We start from the raw sequence: 24,461 nt of genomic DNA on the forward strand, positions 1-24,461 counted from the left end.
GATTGGGGCGTTCGTCAGTGCAGCCCGAACTCAGATTGGGCAACAAATACAGCATTAAATTCAACCAACAAAAAAAAAAAATGGAATAAGTTGTTATATATCACGTGCATATCCGCTGGAAGCTTTTTCCAAGTTTGGTGATGAACTTTATTATTATTATTATTATTATTATTATTATTATTAATACTAAATTTGCTCCTGAATGAGGGCATAATATGCAATTTGTTCAAAAATTTACTTTTTATATAATTTTTCCCTTGAACTTGCATCAAATGACAAAATGTCCAGTTTTTTAAGAATTTTTTTTTATAATTTTAACTAAAAAGAAATTACTTCAAATTTAAAATTTGAAAATAAAAATTATTTTAAAATATATAATAATAATTATAAAAATTTACGGTATTTGATTTCAAAATAATTTAAAAATATTTAATTTAAAAAAATTATAGAATTAGACAAAATTGTAGATACCCTAAATACCTAGGGTATTTTAGGGTTTTTCTTATAGTTTGACATAATAAAGTAAATATCTTGAAGTCAACTCCAACGGTTCCTATAAATAGGAGTGTTACTATTGTAACAACTACGTGTATCCACATTTTCTTAACATATAATTAACATTCATTTCAACATTCACGTGTATCCTCATTTTCTTAACATATAATTAACATTCATTTCAACATTCTTAGAGTCTAATTATGCTTAATTAGGATTTTGATAATTTATTGTGATTCTGGTAATTTACAGTGTCATAGGGGCATTTTGATAAATTACAGCATCATGAGATTGTGTTTTGGTACATTTTGTTTAAATATATGTCATGCATGTTTGTAGGGTATATTCTAGCCTCTAAATTAAAAAAAAATAAAATTTACAATCATTTTATAATAAAGACAAAATAAGAATAAGACAAACAATTTTACTACCTAATAAATGACAAAGCTACGTCACGATCTTATCTAAAAACTCCATATTATCACATTATTATCTTATTTACATGCAATCTTACCACATTACTTTCTTATCTAAATGCAATCCTATCAACCAATAGAATGAAAGTGTTATTGTGCACTACAAAGCATGAGATTGTACCATATGTTCACATGTTCTAAGCATGTGAAAATTAAATGGTCACATGTGCAATCACACAAATATTTTCGTTGAACACTTCTGTTGACACTGATTTCAGCACCGAGGCATAGGAAAATGCCTGATTTTGGATTCCAAGGCATAACATGCTGGACCTAAGGCACTATGGGCCCCATCCATGGTACCAAGATGTAGGAAATCTGATCACCGTTTCGACGCATCAAGAATCAACTCAATCAGACATCGTTCAAACCTTAAACCAGCTTCTAGAATCTAAAGGTTCAGAAATCAAAGACAGCTTGATCTTAGGTTCCAAGGCATAATAGGCTTGATCCAAGGCACCATCAGCCCACCCATTGACACAGAACCCAATGGAAATAAATTCCATGAACTCTATGACAAGTTTTGGAAGAGATCCAAGATCAAACTAAACTCCCCCTCTATGGCACCCAAAGCTTAAAGAAGCAAGAACACCAATAATAGAGTAAAAGAATAAGATAAACGCCACAAATAATTGATAAGTTTACCTTGATTCTTGATGCAATTAGAAAATGCAATCTCACACCCTCTAAAAACATGAACACGCCAAAGGCATGAAAGAAGAAGATCTCTCTTTGATTAATTGATTCATAATGTGTCTTTAATTACAAAATAACAAGCTATTTATACTAATCTAAGAGGTCCAGATCCTTAAAGGATTTAGAGTTAGCTAAGGATTAGGATTTAGCAAATCTAAACCAACTAAGGTGACTAACAAAAATCATAACAACTTAAGGATTTGGATATCTAATCCAAATCTACTAAAGATTGACCAAATCTAAACAAATCTAGGATAAGGAATAATTAATCCAAACCAACTAAGGATAAGGAATAATTAATCCAAACCAACTAAGGATAAGGACTAACTAATCCAAACCAACTAAGGATAAAAATAAAAGGGTGGCCCAATTTATTGTGGCCCAACCCATTAACAACATTACAACTCAAAACTAACAAAAATGGGCTAACTTATTACGCCAAAGTTAGGCTCTAGTATGGCCAGGGCATGCCATATACTGGAATTTCAGATTCCATCTTAACATGTGGTTCCATTAATGTGAGAAACTTAGGTGTTCTCCATGCTTCCTTGAGATCTATGGTTGAGTGGTAGCGATTCCGTATCATTCCCCCTTTCCTCGAAAAGATTCTTCCTCGAATCTTAATTAGAAGTTGAGCTATCCATGCTCTCTTGATCTCCATGGTTGCTCCATATTTCTTTGCATGACTTCTTGTAATTGATTCACTTGGTAGCACTAATGGATTTTTCATGTTGTTCTCCTTGCTCCCTTGAATTCCATGGATGAGTGATGGCGGATTCGTATCACCCATGGTATTGAGATGTCAGAAATTCTTTCATAATTCCAATGCATCAAGAATCAGCTCAATCGAACATCGTTTGAGCCTCGAATTTGCATTCGAAAGTGAAACAGGCATACTAGACGGCCTAGGTACCAAGGACCCCCTAAAACGGTACTAGGGACCCTAAAACGGTACCGGCGACCCCTAAAACGGTACCGGCTAGCTCCATATAGTACCGTTACTGACATCCCTGGTACCGTTTTGGACCCCAACAGCCTATAAAAAGGCATTTTCCCCTTCATTTTCACCACCTCTTGTTGCTTGATTGAATGGTTCTCAAGCATCGATGACTTTATCTCTCCCTCAAACACGATTTTAAGGTAACATAATCCGACTTTGCTCTTTTTTCTTAATTGAGCTAAAGCCCGATTTGGTTCTCAAAAGTTGATCCTTTCGATTTTATTCACAATTTGGTCTTCTTTAGACCAAAGCTGTCACACTTTACCTTACTATAAGACGTGAGATGTTGCCCATAATATGCTTATTAAGCACTTATTTTGCATAAGAACTCAATAAACATATGACAAGGTACTTAAATAAAATAATTTCAAACACATCTTTATTAGCTAAATTATTTTCAACAAAATTACTTAAAAGAAAGATAAAAAACTCTTTCCATTTTTAAAATACACACACACACACACACACACATATATATAAAGAGAGAGAGAGAGAGAGAGAAGTACTCATAGTATTATTAAATTTTTATTTTACAATTATGGAAGTTCATTCATCGCAAATGGTTCCATAATCCATAAGCCCAATTGAAATGTAATCACATACTAGATCGATCTCACTTTCATATATAAATAATAAGAGTAAGTTATTTTAAGTAATAATAAAATTGTGCGCTCACACACACACACATAAATATAACTTGTACTATATACTAGCATTGAGAGTTTACATAAACTTTAATTACATATGTTTGCTCATACACATATGAATGTTTTTTTTTCTATACATCATACAAGATCCTAAAAAGAAACTATATATAATAGTTACAGTAGTAGCTCTTATATTTGCAATGATAAAAAAAGGAATCCTGTAACTAGCAGGACTCACTCTCTTGCTTTCTCATTTCCTTTCCCTGCTATAGTATAGAAAACACTATCACTAAGCAAACTGCTTCGCAGTTGTTGATCATGATTTTAGCACCAAATCCTGGAAAATTCTGTTACGATTCCAATGGTGCAAGAATCAGCTCAATCGGACGTCGTTTAGACTATGAATGGATTCCCGGAAGCCCGAAAGCCCTAAAATCAAGGCGTATGGGCATGGCAGTAATTTCCCTTAATCGACACCGACCTACTCGACACCGACCTACCTCTAGTCGGTGCTGACCATCTTCCAATCGGTACCAATTGGACCCTACTGAGTACCCTCTATCGGTACCATTTTCGACATGGTTGGTACCGACGCTGAGGAGGTCAGCACCGACTGTGGTGCGCCGGGCAATCCCTTGGCCTATAAAAAGCACTCTCCCCCTCAGTTGCAATCACCTCTTGTTGCTTGATAGAGCACTTCTCTCTTGTGAACAATTCTAAGGCCATATAGTTCGGCTTTGCTCCTCTTCATTAGTTGAGCTAAAGCCCGACTTAGATCTCAAAAGTTGATCATTTCGAATTTCACTCATACTTTGTTCTTCCTTAGACCAAAGCTACTAGTTAATTAATTTATTAATAATTAATTTAAGAATTAATTAATAATTCATTAATTAGCGATATTATAAAGATTATAATAGGGTTCTCGTGACCATCCTTTGCGTTATTAGAGAAAGACTCGACCTCTTTGATCGTTTATAATCGTGGAGCTAGGCAATCGCACGCTTGCACCCCCTAACCTTCTAACCCCTCAACCTAGGTTATAAACACTAAACTCGATCTTTGTCAATTAAGCTCAGTCCATCCAGCACCTTATAAAATTATCAAGCTTGGTCCATCCGGGGTATAGCATGCTTTAAACCCGATATGCCCGGCACACAAAGCTCGGTCCGCCCGACACACAAAGTCTAGTCCGTCTGGCAAAATCATAAAACTAGTTTTCAAAGCAAACCCTAGTCTGTTCGGCACCTTGTAAGCCCACTTCATGAGTGGCACCCTCAAAACCCTACCATCCTATCTGATGGTAAACCTTTGTGCGCCCTGATCCTCATACAAATGAGGTACGAAGGCATACCTATGGAATTCAGCCTAGGTAGCAGGCCCCCGACCAAACTCATCGGTTGAGATTTAGGAGAATGTGTCGCACGACTTAGAATCCTTGACAAACGAGACTAAAGTCAGGCTCCCCTTTGAATTGCATTATCTTATTGATTCATTACTTTTAATGCACCATATTTCTGATATTGCCATGCATTATTAGTATGCTCATGCATCTTATAAATTGTCATCCACACAAACAAGTATTTTGATTTCTTTATTAAACCCGAACTGTTGATTCATACGAAAAGAAGTTGAAAACCTAGTTGTTGAACCTAATGATTCGAGGCTAGTGCTTTTATCCTAAAAAGCAAATAAAAATGGAGTCAAACAAGGGGTCTTTACCTTATATTTTCTCCGAAAATAAAAGCAAATTAAGGTGGTGAATCTAAAACATACCACATATAGTCAAAGAGCTCCAAAGAGTCAACTCGACACACGTAAGCACAAAATCGAGCCATAACAAACAAAAAGGAACCATAAGGAGTTCCTACTAATTCCGTGACGAACCGACCAATGGGCCCATCTAGATTGACTATGTCCTTTGATCTTTCCATGGCGCTCGGGAGGGGCTCACAACTGGTGACTTAGCTTGGGACTTAACATTTTTTTCAAATTAAAAAAATATAGTAACAGGACTACCGAGTAGGCTTCGAATCTCCAGCTTTGGTTTCATTAAGAAATGGCCTTTTGCATACATTCAGATGCATCATTTGGGATATTTTCCCATCATTAGAACTAAGCAAACCGAGTTGCTATTATCACCTAAGGGCAATCTTCCTTAAAGCTGCCTCGGGTCAAGAAAGCTGCTCACCTAATCCTACGTACCTCTGATCCTTTCTGATATGGATCCACTATCACCAACCACCTATAGAGCTCAAGGGAACAAGGACCACAACAATAGCAATCCATTAGTACTTCCTAGTGGACCAATTACAAAGAGCCATGCAAAGAAGTATGGAGCAACCATGTCCTTGTACATTCAAGAACAAATCACACAAGAGCTCAATGACCTTGCTTTCAACAAGTGCTATGAAGAACTTGAAGGGACCCCTAAGTTTATCACATTAATGGAAGCACATGTTGAGATGGAATCTGAAATTCTAGCCATGGCACGCCCCAGACCATGCTATGATAGCACGCCCGCTCAAGGTGGCACGCCCCAGGCCGTGCAAGCTTCTGCCTCTCAAGGAACAACACTTAATTCGATGCACTCCCGTGCCAACTAGCACGCCCCAGACCGTGCACTCTTCTGCCTCTCGCGAGGAAAGCTCATACGTATGTGCACGCTCGTGTCAACTAGCACGCCCCAGACCGTGCACTCTTCTGCCTCTCGTGAAGGAAGATTTACATTGAAGCACGCCCATGCGCATTGGCATGCCCTAGACCGTGCAACTCTCTGCCTCTTGAAAATTTAGTTAGATTATTTTGAGTTTTTGCTTTGTTAATGGGTTGGGCCTCCTATATTTCGGCCACCCTTGATTATTTAGCCTTATTTTGTTTAGATTTAGTCAATCTTTAGTAGATTTGGATTAGATATCCAAATCCTTAAGTTGTTATGATTTTGTTAGTCATATCCTTAGTTGTTTAGATTTGCTAAATCCTAATCCTTAGCTAACTCTAAATCCTTTAAGTTTCTGGACCCCTTAGATTAGTATAAATAGCCTGTTGTTTTGTAATTATTAATACACAATTCAATCAATTAATCAAAGAGAATTTCTTCTTCATGCTTAGGCGTGTTTTGCTTTAGAGAGAGTGTGAGATTGCATTCTTCTAATTGCATCAAAAATCAAGGTAAACTTATCAATTCATTGTGGCGTTTATCTTATTCTTTTACTGTATTATTGGTGTTCTTTTTTCTTTAAGCTTTGGGTGCCATAGAGGAGAGTTTAGTTTGATCTTGGATCTCTTCCAAAACTTGTCATAAGTTCATGGAATTTATTTCCATAGGGTTCTGCGTCAGTTTGGTATCAGAGCCAAAGATTAAAGTAAATTCTTATTTATCTTAGTTCTAGGGTTTGTGATTATATGTTTTCTTGTTTCTTCTTCTTTCTTTTGTGTTTGTTTTCTTGTTTGTTAATTTCAATTCGTTTTTGCTTCATATAAATTTATTAATTTCGTTTTTGTTCAAGTCTGGAAGTTTTGATCTTAGGTCTTGTTGATTAAAAAAAAAAAGAGTAAAAAAAAAAAATTTTGTCCACCATTAAAGAAGCTTGATTGTGGTGTGGATTTTGTTCCTAATTCAAAGGGATTTGACCATATTTTGTGGGATTTGTTCCTAATTATTAGGGATTTGGCCTTATTTTGTGGGATTTGTTCCTAATTCTTGGGGATTTGACCTTATTTTGTGGGATTGAGTTTATCTACTATAATCTTATGATAAAATCCAATTTTAACTACTTTGTAACAAGAATTAGTTGTCCATATCTTTTGAGATTTAGTTTATCCACTATAATCCTTATCAAAATCTAAATCCTACCTAAATTGGGTTACATTGAAAAGGGATTTAATTCAGCACGCCCGTGCTTCACCTCAAGCACACCCGTGCTAGGGCCTGACTTTCACTTGTTGGACTAGGCAATATACGCATGCTCGTGCTCCATCTAGCACGCCCGTGCTCGGTTCTGACCATATAAAAAAAATTTTTATTTTCTTTTGGAATTTCTGATACGGATCCACTATCACCAACCACCTATGGAGCTCAAGGAAACAAGGACCACAACAATGGCAATCCATTAGCACTTCCTAGTGGACCAATTACAAGGAGCCATGCAAAGAAGTATGGAGCAACCATGTCCTTATACATTCAAGGGCAAATCACACAAGAGCTCCATGACCTTGCTTTCAACAAGTGCTATGAAGAACTTGAAGAAACACCTAATGATACGGATCGAATCAAAGGATGAGATGTAAGTTCGCCTCTATGGCACCCCTCGTTTATAATGAAACGGAAACACCAATAATCGAGATTAAATGCTCTATGGCACCCCACGTTTATAAGGAAACGGTAACACCAATAATCAAGCAAAGAACAAGATAAACGCCACAAACGAATTGATAAGTTTACCTTAAATTCTTGATGCAATTAGAGGAAGCAATCTCTCACTATCACTCTAAGCAAATGGAACAAGCAAAGCTTGAACAAATGAAGTTTTTTTCAATTTATCAAAATTCTGTCCTTACATGGAAGACAAGTTATTTATACTAAATAAGGAATCTAGGTTTAACAAAGCATAAAACACACAAAACACGCCTAAGTCACTCCAAGCCTTCAAGTCGATGTCACTGTAGCGAGTCAAAGTTACTGTAGAAAAGTCAAATTTCTAGTGCATCAAGCTAATTGGTGCGGGCACTGTAGCAGGCGTGCTTCCCTCCACTGTAGCAGTCAAGCTAATTTATTGGAGTGCTTCAACTTCACAGGCCACCAACAACATTAGAAGCCTATGAATGCCTTCAAGTTCCTCACAACACTTGTTGAATGCGACATCATGAAGTTCTTGTGTTATTTGGGCTTGAACAAATAATGATATGGCTGCCCCATATCGCTTGGCACGGCTCCTTGTAATCGGTCCAATAGGAAGCACCAATGGATCTCCTTCGTCGTTCACCATGCCTCCTTGCGATCCAGTGACGAGTGATGATGGATCCGTATCATCCCCCCTTTCCTCAAAAAGATTTGTCCTCAAATCTGCACCCATGTCAAAAGGAGACAAATCACTAACGTTAAAGGTAGCGGAAACACCATACTCACCTGGTAAGTCTATCTTGTAGGCGTTGTCATTGACGCGTTCCAAGACTTGGAATGGACCATCTCCACGTGCATCTAGCTTAGACTTTCGTTGGTTGGGAAACCTTTCCTTCCGAAGGTGCACCCAAACCCAATCTCCAGGCGCAAACACTAGCTTCTTCCTTCCTTTATTAGCCTTGTCAGCATACTGTTTGTTCCTCTTTTCAATATTTGCTCGAGCCTTCTCATGTAAAGACTTCACCAGTTTAGCTTTCTTTTCACCATCTAAACTAGAGAGCTCATGTAAAGGTAAAGGAATAAGATCCAAAACAGTTAGTGGGTTAAATCCATAAACAAGTTCAAATGGAGTAAAACCTGAAGTAGAATGTATGCTTCGATTATATGCAAATTCAATAAATGGCAAACAATCCTCCCAAGTTTTCAAATTTTTACCCACTATAGTACGAAGTAAAGTTCCCAAAGTCCTATTCACAACTTCAGTTTGTCCATCAGTTTGTGGATGACAAGTAGTCGAATAAAGTAATTTTGTACCCAGTTTACCCCACAAAACCCGCCAAAAATGTGAAAGGAACTTAGCATCCCTATCAGAAACGATAGTCCGTGGAACTCCATGTAATCGTACCACCTCTCTAAAGAATAATTTAGCAACATGAATAGCATCATCAGTTTTGTGACAAGGAATGAAATGAGCCATTTTGCTGAACCTATCAACTACTACAAATATACTGTCTCTACCATGCCTAGTCTTAGGTAATCCAAGTACAAAATCCATAGATATATCAACCCAAGGTGAGCTAGGAACTGGTAAAGGCATATACAACCCATGAGGCATAGACTTAGATTTGGCCTGTTTACAAGTAAGACAAGAATCACAAACTTTCTCGACATCTTTACGCATATGAGGCCAATAAAAATGTTCATTCAATATGTCATAAGTCTTATGTACCCCAAAATGTCCCATCAATCCCCCACAATGAGACTCAAGTACAAGCAAATCACGCATAGAGCATTTAGGCATGCAAAGTTTACTGCCCCTAAACAAATATCCTTCGTGTCGATAAAATTTATCAAATGCCCCATGTTCACATGCCAAATATACATTGCCAAAATCAGAGTCAGATGCATACAAATCCTTAACATACTCAAATCCTATCAATTTAGAGCTAAGAGTAGTAAGTAAGGTATATCTCCGTGACAATGCATCAGCAACAACGTTATCCTTTCCATGCTTGTATTTAATAACGTAAGGGAATTGTTCAATGAACTCAACCCACTTACCATGTCGCTTGTTGAGCTTACCTTGACCCTTCAAATGTTTTAGGGCCTCGTGATCAGTATGAATGACAAACTCCTTAGGTAGTAAGTAGTGTTGCCATACGCTCAAAGTCCTCACCAAGGCATATAGCTCCTTATCATAGGTTGAGTAATTGAGTTGTGCTCCGTTCAACTTCTCACTGAAATAGGCAATTGGTTTCTTCTCTTGCATTAGTACTCCTCCAATTCCTACACCAGAAGCATCACACTCAATTTCAAAGGTGCTCTCAAAATTAGGTAAAGAAAGTATAGGAGTGGATGTCAACTTCCCTTTAAGCATGTCAAACGCTTTCTGCTGTTCCTCGCCCCACTTGAACCCAACTTCCTTTTTAATTACCTCCGTGAGTGGTACGGCAATCGAAGAGAAATCTTGTACGAACCGTCAGTAGAAACTTGCCAACCCATGGAAACTTCACACATCCGAAGCTGATTTCGGTGTCGGCCATTCCTTGATAGCTTTCACTTTCTCTTCATCTACCTCGATACCCTGCGCACTCACAACAAAACCAAGGAACACAAGTCTATCTATACAGAATGTGCATTTCTTAAGCTTAGCATACAATTGTTCATTTCTCAAAGCTTGTAATACTAGCCTAACATGCCCAACATGATCATTAAGAGACTTGCTATAAACAAGTATATCATCAAAGTACACAACTACAAATTTTCCTAAGAAAGCTCGTAAAACATGGTTCATAAGCCTCATAAATGTGCTAGGTGCGTTAGATAATCCAAAAGGCATTACTAACCATTAATACAAACCATACTTAGTTTTGAAAGCAGTTTTCCATTCATCACCTGGTTGCATCCGAATTTGATGATAACCGCTCATTAAATCGATCTTTGTAAAGTAAGTAGCCCCACACAACTCATCTAACATGTCATCAAGTCTAGGGATAGGGTGTCTGTACTTTACAATGATCTTGTTGACCGCCTTACAATCAACGCACATACGCCATGTACCATCCTTTTTTGGTACTAAAAGTACTGGAACGGCACAAGGACTCATGCTTTCTCGCACCAATCCTTTCTCCATAAGCTCATCAACTTGCCTTTGCAACTCCTTTGTATCCGTCGGATTGCTTCTATAGGCTGGTCGATTTGGAATGGTGGAGCCGGGAATGAAATCAATCTGATGTTCTATCCCTCTCAAAGGTGGTAATCCACTAGGTAGCTCCTCTGGAAAAACATCAGTGAATTCCTGTAACATAGAAACAAACACAGAAGGTAAACCATCAAGGTTAGTGTCAGTGTTAGAAAATAAAATTTCCTTGAACCTAAGAAGCAATACGGGCTGCCTCAAGGCTATAGCACACTTAACCTCTCTAGCTCTCGCATAAAAAGTGTGTTTCTTTCTCTCTCCTCTCGGTGTTTCACTCACCGTTGGGCCAATAATCTGTTTGGTATCTTTTGTGGCCTCTTTCTTTTCAACCTCTCTCTTAACACTCTTTTGTTCTCTCGAACTGGAACCCTCACTCTCATTTTCCCTCAAAGCTGAAGTCTCTCTTTCTCTCTCAAGTATTTTCTTCTGATCGGTGTATACTTCTTGAGGTGATAATGGAACAAGAGTCACCTTCTTCCCCTTATGAACCAAAGAGTATCGGTTAAAGAACCCATCATGTAGTGCCTTTCGATCATATTGCCATGGCCTTCCCAACAATAGATGGCCTGCCTGCATCGGTACTACATCACACAAAATTTCATCCTTGTACCATCCAATAGAAAACGGCACAAGTACCTGGCGTGTCACCTTCACCTCTCCACCATCATTTAACCATTGCAATCTATAAGGTTTAGGATGTTTAAGACATGCCAAATTCAACTTATTCACCATACTCACACTAGCAACATTAGTGCAACTACCCCCACCAATAATAAGCAAGCACACTTTTCCATGTATCAAGCATCTAGTGTGAAATATGTTCTCACGTTGTTCAAGGCTCTCCTCCTTAACATGCATATTCAAAACTCGCCTAACAACTAGAGATTCTCCACGTTCAGCAAACAACAAGTTATGCTCATCCTCATCTGAATTATCATTATCAACATCATGCGAATGAGGCAAATCATCACAATCACTACATTCAGATTCAGAACTAACATTACCATCTTCCCTAACAATCATAACCCTTTTATTAGGACATTGAGATGCAATATGCCCTTTTCCTAAACACTTAAAGCATTTAATCTCTCTAGAAGGGGTTATAGAGTTAGAAGTACCTTTGTTTCCCTTGAATGTAGTTTGGGCAACCTCTTTACCTTTTGAAACTGATTCCGTTCTTTGGAAACTAGGACCTCTGAAGTCTTTCTTCTCACCTCCCTTGGACCATTTGGTCCCCAAAGTATTGTTGGAATACTTGTTGGTGAACTTTCCCTTTTTCTGCCTTTCTAACTTCATGGCCATATCTACCATCTCTTCTAGTGTATCATAGTGATACATCTCCAAAGCATCGGCAATCTCATCATTCAAACCTCCAGGGAATCTAGACATAGTAATTTCTTCAGCCTCCTCAATCTTGGCTCTAGCTATGTACATCTCCATCTCCTTGTAGTAGACCTCTACACTTCTTCCCCCTTGCAGCAATCTAGCTAACTTGTTGTGTAAGTCCCTGAAGTAATGGGTTGGGACAAATTTCTGGTGCATAAACTCCTTCATGGTCTCCCATTGTGGTACGAGTCGCATTCCCTTCTTCCTTCTCTTTAACAACAACTGTTCCCACCAGAACATAGCATATCCCTTGAACTCAACGGCTGTAAGGTGAGACTTCTTCGTTTCAGAATAATTATGACATTCAAAAATTTGCTCAACCTTTCTTTCCCATTCAAGGTACTCTTCTGCGTTGTTGTTTCCATGGAACTCCGGAACCTTCATTTTAATGGAACCCAAGTCACCATCAACTGTACTAACTCCGGGATTATCGACTTCATCATCTTCAGGAATTTGAAATCTCATCGGTGGAGTATTACTTGGACGAGCTCTTGTAGTATTGGAGCTTTGGGCAGCTTTAATTTCCTGCAATTCCTCTCTCATATCTTGGAGGAAGTTGTTATAGGATCGAAATTGCCCTTGAATCGACTCCATAAAGAGCTTCAATTGGGGGTCTTGAATTTGTCCTCCATCTTTACTAATATCTCCTGACTTTCCTGTACTCATGATTAGTACTCAAAGAAATCACAAAGGAAATTGGTTAAAGTGAAGAAAACACTACCTCACGTGTTTACACTCCTTACCACTCTTTGCAAATCCTCCAATTGTACTTCAGAATTTTAAGCCAACCAATCAATCTCAAAGCACGTTTAGAACACAAGGAAAACAAACCTTAACAACAAGTAAGCACAAACTCTAGAAAGAAGACTCAAAATGATAATGGATGGTAGTACAAGGACAAGATGATGTACTACTTGATTATATTAATTTAGAGTGTAGTGAACAAACAAATACACCCTAATAATGTAATAGAGGCAAAAGAAAGCTCAAAACAAGAATAAACAAACTAGAATTTAAAAGACGAATTCTGGATATAATGTATGAATTTTTAGTTCACTACAAGCAAACCAAATATGGACCTAATTTACTTCTACCCAAACAATGCAAGCAAACAAAGAAAAACCCAAAAAAAATAAAATTTTTTTAAGGTACTGTAGCACGGATGCTACTGAGTACCTGTAGCACTTTACTGTAGCAAGTTCCTGTAGCAAGTTCCTGTAGCAAGTGACCCAATTTGTGTCTTCGAATTCAATTTAGGTAGGTAATAATTATGTTGTCCAACAATGTTTTTGTGCCCCCCAATTCAAATTTGGTAGGTAATAATTAGTTGTCCAACAATGACTTTTTTTTTTTTTTTTTTTATATCAACAAGATTCAAGAAGACAAACAAATCTCCAGATTTGGTATTTAATAACTTATAAATTCTTAATAACGTAATCAATTGATTTGTTCTCTTTTTTTTTTTTTTTTTTTTTGAATGAAGAACAAGCAACAACAAGAAGATTCAGAAGAAGGTAATTCTAGATCTAAGTAGATCCAACGAGAAAAATATCTAGATGCAACAAGATCCAAAGAGAAAATTCCAGATCTAAGAAGATCTAACGAGAAACACCTAGATCCAGCAAGATCTAAAGAGAAAATTCCAGATCTACAATGAAAACAAGAAATAAGACAAACAACAATGGAATCCAGCAACAAGAAAACTTAAATTCCTAACTAAGATAACAGAACTTACCCTAAAACTTTGATTTGGCTCTGATACCAAATGATACGGATCGAATCAAAGGATGAGATGTAAGTTCGCCTCTATGGCACCCCTCGTTTATAATGAAACGGAAACACCAATAATCGAGATTAAATGCTCTATGGCACCCCACGTTTATAAGGAAACGGTAACACCAATAATCAAGCAAAGAACAAGATAAACACCACAAACGAATTGATAAGTTTACCTTAAATTCTTGATGCAATTAGAGGAAGCAATCTCTCACTGTCACTCTAAGCAAATGGAACAAGCAAATCTTGAACAAATGAAGTTTTTTTCAATTTATCAAAATTCTGTCCTTACATGGAAGACAAGTTATTTATACTAAATAAGGAATCTAGGTTTAACAAAGCATAAAACACACAAAACACGCCTAAGTCACTCCAAGCCTTCAAGTCGATGTCACTGTAGCGAGTCAAAGTTACTGTAGAAAAGTCAAATTTCTGGTGCATCAAGCTAATTGGCGCGGGCACTGTAGCAGGCGTGCTTCCCTCCACTGTAGCAGTCAAGCTAATTTATTGGAGTGCTTCAACTTCACGGGCCACCAACAACATTAGAAGCCTAGGAATGCCTTCAAGTTCCTCACAACACTTGTTGAATGCGACATCATGAAGTTCTTGTGTTATTTGGGCTTGAACAAATAATGATATGGCCGCCCCATATCGCTTGGCACGGCTCCTTGTAATCGGTCCAATAGGAAGCACCAATGGATCTCCTTCGTCGTTCACCATGCCTCCTTGCGATCCAGTGACGAGTGATGATGGATCCGTATCACCTAAGTTTCTCACATTAATAGAAGCACATGTTGAGTTGGTAAGCACGCCCGTGCCAATTAGCACGCCCCAAACCGTGCACTTCTCTGCCTCTTGCGAGGAATGCACATACATGCGCGCACGCCTGTGCCAATCAGCACGCCCCAGGCCGTGCACTTCCCTGCCTCTCAAATATTAGTTAGCTTATTTTGTGTTTTTTGCAATGCTAATGGGTTGGGCCTCCAATATTTCGGCCACCCTTGAATAATTAGCCTTATTTTGATTAGATTTAGTCAATCTTTAGTGGATTTGGATTAGATCTCCAAATCCTTAAGTAGTTATGATTTTGTTAGTCAACTCCTTAGTTGGTTTAGATTTGCTAAATCCTACTCCTTAGCTAACTCTAAATCCTCTAAGCATCTGGACCTCTTAGATTAGTATAAATAGCTTGTTATTTTGTAAATTTTAACAGACAATTAATGAATTAAAGAGAGTTTCTTCTTCAACTTCTTGCTTAGGCGTGTTCATGTTTTTAGAGAGTGTGAGATTGCATTCTTCTAATTGCATCAAGAATCAAGGTAAACTTATCAATCTAATTGTGGCGTTTATCTTATTCTTTTCTCTATTATTGATGTTCTTGCTTCTTTAAGTTTTGGGTGCCATAGAGAGGGGTTTAGTTTGATCTTGGATCTCTTCCAAAACTTGTCATTGAGTTCATGAAATTTATTTTCATTGGGTTCCGCGTCAGTTTGGTATCAGAGCCAAAGATTAAGGTAAATTCTTATTTATCTTAGCTCTAGGGTTTGTGTTTAGTTGTTTTCTTATTCTTATTGTTCTTGTGTTTGTTTTCTTCTTCATCTTGTTTCTTTTGTGTTTGTTTTCTTGTTTGATTAGTTCAATTCATTTTTGCTTCAATTAAATTTAGTAATTTCATGCTTGTTTCAATTCTGGAAGTTTAGATCTTAGATCTTGTTGACCAAAAAAAAAAAAAAAAAAAGAGTATAGAAAGAAAATTTCGTCCACCATTGAAATTGCTTGTGTGGATCTTGATTTTGTTCCTGAATCCAAGGGATTTGATCCTAATTCAAAGGGATTCTACCTTATTTTGTGGGGTTTTGCCATATTTTGTGGGATTATTCCTAATCCTTAGGAGATTTGACCATATTTAGTGGGATTGTTCCTAATCCTAAAGGGATTTGACCATGTTTTATGGGATTTAGTTATCCACTATAATCTTGTGATAAAATCCAATCTTAACTACTTGTGGATAAGATAACAAAAAAATTAGTTGACCATATCTTTTGAGATTGAGCAAAATCTACTACAATCCTTGTCAAATCTAAGAATCCTACTTAAATTGGGTTGCATTAAAAGGGACACAAGGCAGCATGCTCGTGCTTCACCTCAAGCACAACCGTGCACTTTTCTGAGTTCCACTTGTTGGACTAGGACTTATACGCACGCCCGTGCTCCATCCAGCACGCCCGTGCACGGTTCTGACCTTAATTAAAATATTGTTTTCTTTTGTTATTCTTTGATTGCTTGCCTTGTTTTTGGGTAGAATTAATTAGGTCCATATTTGGTTTGCTTTGTAGTAAGCTAAATTCATACATCATATCCTAATATTGTCTTTTAAATTCTAGTCTCTTTGTTTTTGTGTGAGCTTTCTATTGCTTCTATTACATTGTTAGGGTGTGTTTGCTTGTTCACTACACTCTAATTGATCATTAAAGTAGTGCATTGTTTATGTTCTTGTGCTACCGTCCATATCGTTTTGAGTCTTCTTTCTAGAATTTGTGCTTGCTTTTTCATTGTTAAGTTTTATTCCTTGATTCTAAACGTGCTTTTGAGTTGATTGGTTGAACTAAGATTCTGAAGTTCAATTGGAAGAATTGCAAGGAGTGATTAAAGAGTGTAAACACGTGAGGGAGTGACTCACCATTAATTCAAATCTTCTTGTGTTTTCTTTTGAAAAACTGACCATGAGTACAGGCAAATCTGGTGATGGTAATGATGGAATTCCAATTAAAGATCCTCAATTAAAACTCTTCATGGAAGCAATTTAAGGACAGTTTAGAACCTTCAATAATCTTGTCCAAGACATGAGGGAGGAGTTGCAAGAGATAAAAGCTTCACAAAGCTCTAATACAACTAGAACTCGTCCACAAACCAGATTTCAAGACCATGATGTTGAAGAGAGTGAAGAAACCAATCCTAATAAACTTAATGGGGACTTGGGATCAATTAAAATGAGGATTCCAGAATTCAAAGGCAATAACAATGCTGAAGAATATCTTGAATGGGAGAGAAAAGTAGAACAAATTTTTGAATGCCATAACTATTCTCAAGAAAAGAAATCCCATCTTGCTGCTGTTGAATTCAAAGGTTATGCTATGTTTTGGTGGGAACAATTGATATTGAAAAGAAGAAGGAAGGGATTACGACTCGTACCACCATGGGAGATCATGAAAGAGCTAATGCACTAAAAATTTGTCCCTACTCATTACTTTAGGGATTTACACAATAAATTAGCTAGGATGGTGCAAGGAGGAAGGAGTGTGGAAGAGTACTACAAGGAGATGGAGATTTGCATGGCTAGAGCCAAGATTGAGGAAGAAGAGCAAATCACCATGTCACGATTCCTTGGGGGTCTCAATAAAGACATTGCTGATGCTTTAGTGATGTATAGGTATGAAAGCTTAGAGGAGATGGTATGATAAGGGTCCATCATCACTCGTCGCTGGATCGCAAGGAGGCATGGTGAACGACGAAGGAGATCCATTGGTGCTTCCTATTGGACCGATTACAAGGAGCCGTGCCAAGCGATATGGGGCAGCCATATCATTATTTGTTCAAGCCCAAATAACACAAGAACTTCATGATATCGCATTCAACAAGTGTTGTGAGGAACTTGAAGGCATTCCTAGGCTTCTAATGTTGTTGGTGGCTCTTTAAGTGGAGGAAAGCACGCTGCTACAGTAAACTGCTATAGGTACTCAGACGCGCTACAGTGCCCGCGCCAATTAGCTTGACTTGCTACAGTAAATTTGACTTTTCTACAGTAACTTTGACTCGCTACAGTGGCATCGACTTGAAGGCTTGGAGTGACTTAGGCGTGTTTTGTGTGTTTTATGCTTTGTTAAACCTAGATTCCTTATTTAGTATAAATAACTTGCCTTCCATGTAAGGACACAACTTTGATAAATTGAAAAACTTCATTTGTTCAAGCTTTGCTTGTTCCATTTGCTTAGAGTGACAGTGAGAGATTGCTTCCTCTAATTGCATCAAGAATTTTAGGTAAACTTATCAATTCGTTTGTGGCGTTTATCTTGTTCTTTGCTTGATTATTGGTGTTATCGTTTCCTTATAAACGTGGGGTGCCATAGAGCGTTTAATCTCGATTATTGGTGTTTCCGTTTCATTATAAACGAGGGGTGCCATAGAGGCGAACTTACACCTCATCCTTTGATTCGATCCGTATCATTTGGTATCAGAGCCAAATCAAAGTTTTGGGGTAAGTTCTGTTATCTTAGTTAGGGATTTGAGTTTTCTTGTTGCTGGATTCCTTTGTTGTTTGTCTTATTTCTTGTTTTCATTGTAGATCTGGAATTTTCTCTTTAGATCTTGCTGGATCTAGGTGTTTCTCATTAGATCTTCTTAGATCTGGAATTTTCTCTTTGGATCTTGTTGCATCTAGATATTTTTCTCGTTGGATCTACTTAGATCTAGAATTACCTTCTTCTGAATCTTCTTGTTGTTGCTTGTTCTTCATTCAAAAAAAAAAAAAAAAAAAAAAAAAGAAAAAAAAAGAACAAATCAATTGATTACGTTATTAAGAATTTATAAGTTATTAAGTACCAAATCTGGAGATTTGTTTGTCTTCTTGAATCTTGTTGATAAAAAAAAAAAAAAAAAAAAAATCATTGTTGGACAACTAATTATTACCTACCAAATTTGAATTGGGGGACACAAAAACATTATTGGACAATTAATTATTACCTACCAAATTAGAAGTGGGAGACACAAAAGCATTGTTGGACAACATAATCATTACCTACCTAAATTGAATTCGGAGACACAAATTGGGTCACTTGCTACAGGAACTCCCCTACCTAAATTGGGTCACTTGCTACACAAACTAGAATTTAGTTTTATTTGCTGAAACTAATGCTAACCTTGATAGTTTGCCTTCTATGTTTGTTTCTATGTTGCAGGAATTTGATGATGTCTTTCCTAGTGAATTACCAAGTGGTTTACCACCTTTATGAGGAATAGAACATCAAATTGACTTCCTTCCTGGATCCACCATTCCTAATAGGCCTGCCTATAGAAGCAATCCAATGGAGACAAAGGAGTTGCAAAGGCAAGTTGATGAACTTATGGAAAAAGGTTTGGTGAGAGAAAGCATGAGCCTGTGTGCCGTTCCCGTGCTTCTAGTACCTAAAAAGGATGGAACATGGCGCATGTGTGTTGATTGTAGAGCGGTCAACAAAATCACTGTAAAGTATAGACACCCTATTCCTAGACTTGATGATATGTTAGATGAATTGCATGGGGAAACTTACTTTACTAAAATTGATTTAATGAGTGGTTACCATCAAATTAGAATGCAACCAGGTGATGAATGGAAAACTGCTTTTAAAACTAAGTATGGTTTGTATGAATGGTTAGTTATGCCTTTTGGACTATCTAATGCACCTAGCACATTTATGAGGCTTATGAACCATGTATTGCGTGCCTTCTTAGGAAAGTTTGTAGTTGTATACTTTGATGATATACTCATCTATAGCAAGTCTCTTAATGATCATATTGAGCATGTTAGGATGGTGTTACAAACTTTGAGGACAGAAAAGTTGTATGCTAAACTTAACAAATGCACATTTTGTATAGATAGACTTGTATTTCTTGGTTTTATTGTGAGTGCACAGGGTATTGAAGTAGATGAGGAGAAAGTTAAAGCTATCAAAGAATGGCCAACTCCCAAATCAGTTTCTGAAGTTAGGAGTTTTCATGGATTAGCAAGTTTTTATAGAAGGTTTGTAAAAGACTTCTCTTCAATTGCAGCACCACTAACAGAAATAATTAAAAAGGAAGTTGGGTTCAAGTGGGAAGAAGAGCAACAAAAGGCGTTTGACACGCTTAAAGGGAAGTTAACTTCTACACCTATACTTTCTTTACCTAATTTTGAAGGTACTTTTGAGATTGAGTGTGATGCTTCTGGAGTGGGAATTGGGGCTGTCCTAGTGCAAGAAAAGAAGCCAATTGCCTACTTTAGTGAGAAGTTGAATGGAGCACAACTTAACTATTCAACCTATGACAAAGAGCTTTATGCCTTGGTAAGAACTTTACATGTTTGGCAACACTACTTATTACCTAAAGAGTTTGTCATCCATACTGACCATGAGGCCCTAAAACACTTGAAGGGTCAAGGTAAGCTCAATAAAAGACATGGTAAGTGGGTTGAATTTATTGAACAATTTCCATATGTGATTAAATACAAGCATGGAAAAGACAATGTTGTTGCTGATGCATTATCAAGAAGATATACTCTAATTACTGCTCTTAGTTCTAAATTGCTTGGATTTGAGTATGTTAAAGAATTGTATGTGAATGATTCTGATTTTGGCAACATATATGTAGCATGTGAGCATGGAGCATTTGATAAGTTCTATAGACATGATGGGTATTTGTTTAAGAACAACAAACTTTGTGTGCCTAAATGTTCTATGCGTGAATTGCTTGTGCTTGAATCTCATAGTGGGGGATTGATGGGACACTTTGGGGTACATAACACTTATGATATGTTAAATGAACACTTTTATTGGCCTCACATGATTAAAGATGTAGAGAGGGTTTGTAACTCTTGTATTACTTGTAAACAGGCCAAATCTAAGTCTATGCCTCATGGATTATACATGCCTTTACCTGTTCCTAGTTCTCCTTGGGTTGATATATATGGACTTTGTACTTGGATTACCTAGGACTAAACGTGGTAAAGATAGCATATTTGTTGTTGTTGATAGATTTAGCAAGATGGCTCATTTCATTCCTTGTCATAAAACTGATGATGCCAACAATATTGCTAAATTATTCTTTAAAGAAGTGGTAAGATTGCATGGGGTACCAAGAACTATAGTTTCTGATAGGGATGCAAAGTTCCTTTCACACTTTTGGAGAGTTTTATGGGGTAAGCTTGGAACTAAATTGCTTTATTCTACAACTTGTCATCCACAAACAGATGGACAAACTGAAGTTGTAAATATAACTTTAGGAACATTGCTTCGTACCATTGTGGGTAAGAACTTGAAAACTTGGGAAGATTGTTTGTCATTTATTGAATTTGCATATAATCGTAGCATACATTCTACCTCAGGTTTTAGTCCATTTGAACTTGTTTATGGCTTTAATCCACTAACTGTATTAGATCTTGTTCCTTTACCTTTGAATGAACTTTCTAATCTAGATGGTGAGAAAAAGGCAGAATTGGTAAAGTCTTTACATGAGAAGGCTAGAGCCAACATAGAAAAGAGGAACAAGCAATATGCTAATAAAGCCAACAAGGGTAGGAAGAAATTAGTGCTTATGCCAGGTGATTGGGTTTGGGTATACTTTCGCAAGGAAAGATTTCCCAACCAAAGGAAGAGTAAGCTAGATGCACGTGGAGATGGTCCATTCCAAGTCTTAAAGCGCATCAATGACAATGCCTACAAAATAGACTTGCCAGGTGAGTATGGTGTTTCTGCAACTTTCAATATTAGTGATTTGTCTCCCTTTGACATGGATGCAGATTTGAGGACAAATCTTTTTAAAGAAGGGGGGGATGATACGGATCCACTATCACCAACCATCTATGGAGCTCAAGGAAACAAGGACCACAACAATGGCAATCCATTAGCACTTCCAAGTGGACCAATTACAAGGAGCCGTGCAAAGAAGTATGGAGCAACCATGTCCTTATACATTCAAGGGCAAATCACACAAGAGCTCCATGACCTTGCTTTCAACAAGTGCTATGAAGAACTTGAAGAAACACCTAAGTTTCTCACATTAATAGAAGCACATGTTGAGTTGGTAAGCACGCCCGTGCAAGGTGGTGACGCGGAACCCAATGAAAAATAAATTTCATGAACTCAATGACAAGTTTTGGAATAGATCAAAGATCTAGAATAAATTCCCCTCTATGGCACCCAAAGCTTAAAGAAGCGAGAACACCAATAATAGAGTAAAAGAATAAGATAAACGCCACAAAGAATTGATAAGTTTACCTTGATTCTTGATGCAATTAGAAGAATGCAATCTCACACTCTCTAAAAACATGAACACGCCTAAGCATGAAGAAATAGTCTTTAATTCATTAGTTGTTGATTCTTGAAAATTACAAAATAACAAGCTATTTATACTAATCTAAGAGGTCCAGATCCTTAGAGGATTTAGAGTTAGCTAAGGAGTAGGATTTAGCAAATCTAAACCAACTAAGGAGTTGACTAACAAAATCATAACAACTTAAGGATTTGGATATCTATTCCAAATCTACTAAAGATTGACTAAATCTAAACAAAATAAGGCTAATTAATCAAGGGTGGCCGAAATATTGGAGGCCCAACCCATTAACAAAGCAAAAAAAACACAAAATAAGCTAACTAGCTTCCTTCGCGAGCGCGAGCTTCACATACGCGAGCGCGACCACACCTCGCGAGCGCGATTCTACCGTGCGCGAGCGCGAGAAGCGCAAAGGAGAGGCAGAGAGTTAGGCAGCGCAAGTCGCGAGCGCGATTCCAACATGCGCGAGCGCGAGCGACACTTCGCGAGCGCGAACCTTCACTGCGCGAGCGCGAGAAGCGCAAAGGAGAGGCAGTGAGTTAGGCAGCGCAAATCGCGAGCGCGATTCCAACATGCGCGAGCGCGAACCTTCACTGCGCGAGCGCGAGAAGCGCAAAGGAGAGGCAGTGAGTGTCTAGGCATGCCATAGGCTGGAAATTCAGGTTCCAACTCCACATGTGCTTCCATCAATGTGAGAAACTTAGGTGTTCCCCATGCTTCCTCGAGCTCTATGTTTGAGTGGTAGCCATTCCGTATCATACCCCTTTTCCTCGAAAAGATTCGTCCTCGAATCTTAGTTAGAAGTTGAGGTATCCATGCTCCTTTGTTCCTTTGATCTCCATGGATGAGTGTTGGCGGATTCATATCATTCCCCTTTTCCTCAAAAGTGTTCGTCCTCGAATCTGCAGCCATGTTAAAAGGAAACAAATTACTAATATTGAAAGTAATGGTAACACCATACTCACCTGGTAAGCCTGTCTTGTAGGTGTTGTCATCAATGTGCTCCACAACTTGGAATGGTTCACCTCCACGTTCATCAAACTTAATCTTTCTTTGGTTGGGAAACTTTTCCTTGTGAAAATGTACCCAAACCCAATCACCTGGTTTAAACACAACATGTCTTCTTCTCTTGTTGGCATGGTTGGTATAGCCTTTGTTCTTTATGTTCATATGAACCCTAGCCTTAGCATGCATCTCCTTCACCAATGTAGGCTTTTCTTCACTTTTAGGAAATCCCTGCAACAAAGAAACAGAACTAAAAGGTAGAGGAGAAGTGTTAATGTTGGTCAAACTATGCAAAAACTCCTTAAACCGAATCATCAAGACTGGTCTACCCTCTCTCACACTGTTTTGGATCTCTCTCTTTTTCACATACACAATTTGTTTCTTTTTTTCACTCACAATTGGGCCATTTATTTGTTTTGTATCTTTTGTGGCCTCTTTCCCTTCCTCCTTACTCTTTTCACTCTTTTGTTCTTTCAATCTTGAAGTTTCACTCTCTAATGGGCTATTAATTTGTTTTGTTTGCCCTGTGGCTTCTTCCTCCTTCTTTTCTTCATTCTTTTCTGGTTCTTTTGAACTTGAAGCCTCACTCTCATCTTCTCTCAAAGTTGAGGTCACTATCTCAGGTAGCTTCTCTTGGTCATCACATACTTCGAATTCTTGCAAAGGATCAACAAACACATTTGGCAAAGATGGATTAGGATCATCGATGGTCAAACAAACTTCTTTGCACAAAGGTACAATTAGAGGTTGAATTTGTTTTTCCTTTCCTTTTCCCTCTTTCTTTTTATTTTTACTTATCATGTTTTCACTCATTTTACTTTTACACTCCTTTTCTTTATTGACAGCTACAAAACTCATCTTTTTCTTTTCACATTGGTCTTCATACACTTCCTTTGAGGAACATGATCTTGGACTGGTCATCCATTCATCCTTTGTGAATGAATATCTATCTATGTTCTTCCTTCCTTGCTCCCTTTCTAATTCATTGTTCAAATTCCTAAAGTAATGATTAGGATTATCGACCTCTTCATCTTTAGTTGTTTGAAATCTGGTTAGTGTAGTACTAGGACGAGCTCTTGTTGTATTAGAGCGTTGGGCAGCTTTAATCTCCTTCAAACCCTTTCTCATATCTTGGAAGAAACTGTTGAAGCTTTTAAACTGTTCTTGGATTGATTCCATTACAAGTTTTAATTGGGAATCATCTATTTGACTTTCATCCTCTCTATTATCTGTACTCATGGTTAGTATTCAAAGAGAAAACACAAAAGAATTTGGTAAATCACTCCCTCACGTGTTTACACTCTTGAATCACTCCTTGCAATTCTTCCAATTGAACTTCAGAATCTTAGTTCAACCAACCAACTCAAAGATCACGTTTAGA

Source organism: Jatropha curcas, chromosome 1 (assembly GCF_041381405.1).
Source record: "Jatropha curcas cultivar XTBG-Jc1 chromosome 1, XTBG_Jcur_1.0, whole genome shotgun sequence".
NCBI classification, from domain to species: Eukaryota; Viridiplantae; Streptophyta; class Magnoliopsida; order Malpighiales; family Euphorbiaceae; genus Jatropha; species Jatropha curcas.